At 39.6% G+C, this 6,335-nt stretch overlaps 2 non-coding genes across 2 annotated transcripts; one reads left to right on the top strand and one right to left on the bottom strand.

The window, feature by feature from the left end:
- Nucleotides 1-174: 174 nt before the first annotated feature.
- Nucleotides 175-247, top strand: TRNAT-UGU (transfer RNA threonine (anticodon UGU)). Its single transcript has one exon. It is a non-coding gene; the product is annotated as a tRNA-Thr (tRNA).
- Nucleotides 248-6,128: 5,881 nt separating this feature from the next.
- Nucleotides 6,129-6,201, bottom strand: TRNAT-UGU (transfer RNA threonine (anticodon UGU)). Its single transcript has one exon. It is a non-coding gene; the product is annotated as a tRNA-Thr (tRNA).
- Between the last annotated feature and the right edge of the window lie 134 nt (nucleotides 6,202-6,335).

Genomic DNA, 6,335 nt, shown 5'->3' with positions numbered 1-6,335 from the left:
TAAAAGGTGCCACTACTCCTGTCCACACAAAAGCACAATTACGCATTGCGCTTATATTGCAACATCAAGAAAATTCTATTGGCTCAAATGTGCAATCTCAGTCTATTCGACAGTCTACACTTCTTTCTGTAGGGTACAATAATTGAACATGATGTGAACGATATCACAACAAGTGGCTCCGTGGCCTAGTGGTTAAGGCGTCGGTCTTGTAAACCGAAGATCACGGGTTCAAATCCCGTCGGAGCCTGTGGCAAAAGTTTTTTCTGGGTCAGCACGTCATAGTTATTTGACCGCTGCGCTAGAATAGATCTAATGCGAATTGTGCCGTAAAATATAAAGCGGTACAACATACGGCTTGGATGTTAGTGAACTACGCAAGTATTATAAAAGCAAAAGATTATCAGAAAATTGGTGTAAAAAAATACGTTCACTGCACAAAACGAGGTGTAGAAATCTGCTAGGTTGCCTAAAAATGTAGTAATAGCGCAATGACTGACGTTATGCACGTCACGTTCATACGGACGAGCAAGAGAAACATGTATGAACATACCCATTGTGCTATATCACATTTCGCATTTTGAAGGGGGTAGGAGATGAACAAACTTAACAAGAATATATACTTTCTTTCCTTTGAATTTAACACCTAGACGAAAATACATAATTGAGAAAGGTCCACAGCAAAATTTATTACCTTATTATATTAATTATCAAAAAATGATACACCCATAATTAAGTAAATACCTTTCGCATCTCTAGGATTCTCAAAAAATCTAAGCAGGTTTGACTGACAACCAGCTAATTGCTTGCGTTTTATTTAGAAATGCTGCAGGTCTAATGTCAACTAGTCTGTCACGTTATTTAGGCCAGCAGTCGCATAATTCCTGTCTATTGAATGGTCAGTTGAATTTCAAGTCCAACTACCTGCTACGGGATAGCGTGTTGTTGGCAAATATACAAGTCTGAGATGATCGCAGTGCAGAATCTGTCTATCAAACATAAACGATTGATCCCTCCTTAAATAATTAGCCTGAATGCAAAAGTTAGCTTTTCATCACTCCTTCGTGCCTTTTATTGTGCTGGATTCAACGACGACAATAACTGATAAGCGTGCTGTTCATACCCATCTTAGGCTCTGCGAGATAAGTTGTTATTTTCCTAGTGTAGCCATACTGAATGGCGAGTCTTACGCACTTTCAAGTTCTGATAGCGTGGCGCACTGAATGAAGGTTTGAAAGCACTAGGTATTTGCCCCAATTGGTATACCTATCAAATGACTTAGTACAGTTAGGGACATAACTATGTAGAATGTGAAATGTGATAAAGTAGGTATAATATGTTGAAACACGAAAGTAATTGTGCTTCCTTGAAACGAAATTTATCTTTCCAGGATGGAATCCACGAGATTGACAACCTATTCAATGCAAAAACTTCGGATAACACCGTAAGCCATTACCTCATAGTTTCGAACACGAAGAGGCGATCATAACGTGAATCTCTAAGGGTTTAGATTTATAAATAAAAAGTAGCTCATCCAGTCAGTTCACCTTAAACTTCACCCTAGAGAAACTAACATGCCAAATGGCCAATGTGGCGTAGACTATGCATGAAATAGGTTTCTACTGAGTATACCTTTATATGCAAAATAGGTTCAAAGCAGCCTAGATTGCTAAGTTTTTATTAAATCGAACTCGGGAGCAAAATGATTACTTGAATCGACCTTCCTTAACCAATAACACTAAACTAACAGGAATTTGTTGAAATTTTAAAAGTTATTGTTATTTTATATAATGGTAACCAGGCGATTCTATGGAAGGTTAATAATAATGGGCATAGCCGCAATTCATTATATAATATAATAAGCTTGCGTTGAAGACTTTATTTATTGAATGAATAATACGTATAGGCATGCATACAAATGTAAAGGTCATGCGTTTGGCGAAGAAAACTGTCTATCTTTCAATAGGGAGGCAAGAGCAAGTTTGGAGGAAAGAGAAAGAAAATTCAGATTGCCAACAAGACAAATGAGTATCTCTTGCAGCTAAACTATGAACACTATAGACACATTTTAAGTTACAATTATAGTTAACTTACTAATCAAATCTCTTGTATTAAGAGAAACAGGACTGAAGAGGACATACTATGAAAAAACATTTATATACTCCCAGTATGGTTGCGCAATACGTTGAATGTACTATTACATTTTCCAACCTTTATTAGATAGACTAACTTACATAGAACTTAATTCTTTCTTTAAATGTTAGCTTGCTATATCTGTGGTTTCATCTCGACATTAGAAAGCGTCAATCTGTATTCGCCATTTGGCAACTTTTCCTTTTTATTTTTACTCTGCTAATCCTCCACCTTCTTCTTCTTTGGACCCTCGCTTCTTTAAACTGTCTTCTTTAACCTAGGCACAACGAACGCTTGCGCCTACTACATGTCCTGTTCGTATACATACAAAAAGATTTTTTCTATGGCCTCAAATTGCTTTCAGCAGGCGATGATGTGCCTGCTTGCTAGTCAGAAGGTACGTTGCTTCTCCGTTGCATATGCTTTGAATGATCCGGCGCGCCATCCGGCGCCCGCTGGCCTTTGAAGTGCCTTTGGCTGCTGGTAAAAGTGACATTACCGTTGCCGCCGGAGCTGTCGCCGCTGTTTGTGTTTCGGCCAATCGAATTGTGTATCAAATCGTTTCGTTTCTGCTCATCTTGCTTCCTTCAAAACTCTCCCGTCCTGGCTCCACCAAAGAGACCCTTCCGGGGTCCCCTTACCCACATTCCGTTCCCCATGTAAACAGAGCTGGGGTCTTTCACGACGGGGGCTCCAATACTTGACGATCTGCGCTTGAAGATCTTCGTACACTATCGATACCCTCGAAAAACACCTGGCGGTTTAGATGGTCGGCTTACAGCCTCGTCGGCGGGAACATCAAAACCGAATCGCGTCATTCTGTGCCTCTTTCTATTTACTAGTTCTCTGAGAACGCGTGAGGCCTAAGACGGCCGATTCTGGATGCCAGATAACTGAGCTAGCTTTTTGAAGGTTTGGTCAAAATTCAAAAGTGGCGCCAATATTTTACGATGGGCAATACTTGAAGAGCAGCAAGGAAATATGAGGCATCTATCATTGGCATGAACGGAATATTTAAATTAGCTTGTAGGGCGACCGGAAAAAGATGAACGACTCAGATTCGTGCGTTAGGGTGGCACTATCAGAATCCAGTTGTAACAGATCTGCAGCATCTCTAAGTGTTGTCACGTTAAAGAGAGCTCCGATCCGACCCGACCCGACCCGTCCCGTCTACAGTTGTTTTCATGCCAACAAGAAGAGCTAGCTTCGACACTAACTCGAGTTGTTTAGTCCAGTCTAATAAATAGGTGACTTACCCTAAATGCTAGCGCGTCTATTTGTGTTGGCGGTCGTGTGTACTCTTCGTTACCGGCTTCACATCCGAGAGTTTTCACGGCACGAGAAAACCAAACGAAGCTTGAAATAGTATGTCGCAGCGCCTTCCATTTCTAGGTCATAAGTTTACCTCCTTTGTGGGCTCAACACGTTCAGCTGTCACCAGCGAACCACCAACTTAAGCCACAGATACTTCAGCTTGGTCGTGCCAATCTCGTCAATGAGAACGACGGTAAAGCATGGCTAACAACAAATTTTACTTAGGCAAAATACGCCAAGACGGGTACAGCTACCAATCCGAGAGCGGTAATCATCTTATCGAGACTTAATCATGCTTAGAACTAAGAAATCCACCCGGTTAAGCATTAGCTACTACGGAGCGCAGTTTGGCGTTAATAGAATCGAGTTGATAAAAAAAAAAAACAGAACCCCTCGGATCAGGCAAAGGCATTAATGTTGCGTATAATATAACTGTCGAAATGGATTGAGAGTGTTCAGTCAGCCTGCCTATGGACTTTATCAAATTGTAAAATACGTGATCGACCAGCCTATAACAACAAGTGCACAACATAGGGCTGGTGCCTTCACTAACTTCAATGTTGTGTAAAGAAATCACAAAAAAGAACCGAAACTTGTATCTTCATCGTGTTTCTTAACATGAAATTGTTATTCAATTATTCTATACGTCTTCCAACTGACAGGAGTCCTGTCTATCCATGAAACGAAAAACCCTTGGTTAACAGTACGTTGACACAGGCTGTATTCTGTCGCTATAGTTATGTAGAATTTCCACTGCACGCAAGATATCTACACTGTTAAATTTTCAATCTGTGACTCTAGCGAAAGTTTAGCCTAGAGGGAAGTACACCTCCCTATCATTATTTATAACACGATCCATTGACCTGTGTTTTAATTGTGTGCGCGCTTCAACTGGAGATCGAGTTAAAAGTGACGTTCAGCATTACGCAATGTATAAACTATCAGAGAGACCTAAGAGGTTTATAACGAAGTGTAGTTTTTTTTGAGGTATAAACTATGCAAACAGCCACCTTTTCATTAAAAAGCGTCTATTTATAGAGAGCTACGCAAATAACATTGCTATTTTGTATGCATGCAGCTCGATTATGTTTGCTGAGTTTTTACAAATAGTAACATTAAAACAGGGAACAAATGCCCAGACAGTGCTGAAGAACCCGAAATAAAATAATTATAAAGCTCCTCTAGAAAAAAATAACCTCTTCAAGGCAAGGGTGGGATGCTTTGCAGAGACAGAGATTGTCCATCGCGAGCTACAATACAGTTTGTTAACCCTGGAATAAATTAAATGAAATTAATTATTAAATGAAAACGTAGAGGTGAAAAATATAGCCCAACAAATATCATACAGCCAGATACAATAAAATCATAGCGTGAATTTTGTCGATTAAAGCTAACTCACATTGAGAGATAACCCTAAACCGAAAAGCTGTAAATACTCCAAACATTATTCCATAATATGACTTTAAATTCAAAATCGTCCAATGGCTCTCGAACTATCTTCTCCCAATCTTCGGGTTGGTACGCACGATCTACTAATTTGTACTTCACCGCAGCTTTTCTAATTGACCTAAACGAATATCACGCGAGGGGGCATTGTAACGAAATGTGGTAAAGATCACTCCTAGAACTCGTCCTGTCTACGTAATCAGTGTGAAGTAATTATCATAGTGCTCTACAAGTTAGCAAAAACTAGCAGAATCACAAACAGGTACTAGATTAAGAAAGAATCGCCTGGGTGATAACTATCTTAAGCTATGCAAGATGTTTTTAGTCAATCGGAAGAATCATCCTCGGTCCCTTGCAATGGTATCTTATCGGTTATAACCTTTGATAAGCATAATTACATACAACACAATAAATGAACGAATAAGATTGTAACATTGGGCCTATGATCAATGATATACGACAACGACAAGCCTAGACAACGAAACATGTCGACGTTTATAGAGTCTTGGCCTCAATTATTCCAAGAATACCAGCTTTTACGGATGCAGTTTCTCGCATGGTTATGATATATGTATACAAAGCTGGGACCAAACGAGCCTTAGTGGCAATGCACATGAACCAGATATTATCGGCATACGCTGTAACGGGATTTATGTAGATCTTCTATCTTTATTTTGACATCATCTATCGTGTGTGGGCTGAAAAGAAGTTAGTGTGTGTTATATAAAACGAATCTGACCTTATCGACCGAAGTGACTAGACTATTTCACGAAACCTTCCTAGCTTCAAACCTTTCCTCTCTGTCGGCCAAAATATCAATGGCTATCATTCCTATTCTCACAATTATGACCGTGTTGCGTGAATAGCCCGTAATTATGTAGCAGTGAATATTATATGCTTTAGTTATGTATTTCCGGTTCATTCCGTTTGTTATTATTAACGCATTCATTTTTACTTGAATGCCTTGTATTAGTTTGCCCTTTAACCTTTAGCCTAATTTTTTAGACAAAATGAAAAGGTCACTTTCTACCGGGTACCTTTTGCACAGCCGCACATGACTAATTCTGATGACTAAAACACATTTAATGACTATTTTCTTATTAGTGAAGGAAGAATTATTTTATACATATAAATATCCGATGAATAATCGTCCCACCCCAACGTTATATATCTTGTTAGCTAAGTCTTGAGCCCAAAGCAGACGTGTATATCAATAAAAACGAAAAGGTCAAAACCCAAGGCCCTGACGGGATTCGAACCCGTGATCTTCGGTTTACAAGACCGACGCCTTAACCACTTGGCCACGGAGCCAAACAGTGCACTGGAGGGTCGATAACGTTCCATTGTCCATCCATTGTCTGACATCATGAGCAACTAAGCGCAGTAGTCGAATTAGGGTGATTAATAACATACCCTACATGTACAGTATTGAATATTTCGTTCAG

This window comes from Varroa destructor, unplaced genomic scaffold, assembly GCF_002443255.2.
Source record: "Varroa destructor unplaced genomic scaffold, Vdes_3.0 BEIS01000002.1, whole genome shotgun sequence".
NCBI classification, from domain to species: domain Eukaryota; kingdom Metazoa; phylum Arthropoda; class Arachnida; order Mesostigmata; family Varroidae; genus Varroa; species Varroa destructor.
Note: the sequence above shows the minus strand (reverse complement) of the source record. Positions and strands in the feature narration are given on the sequence as shown.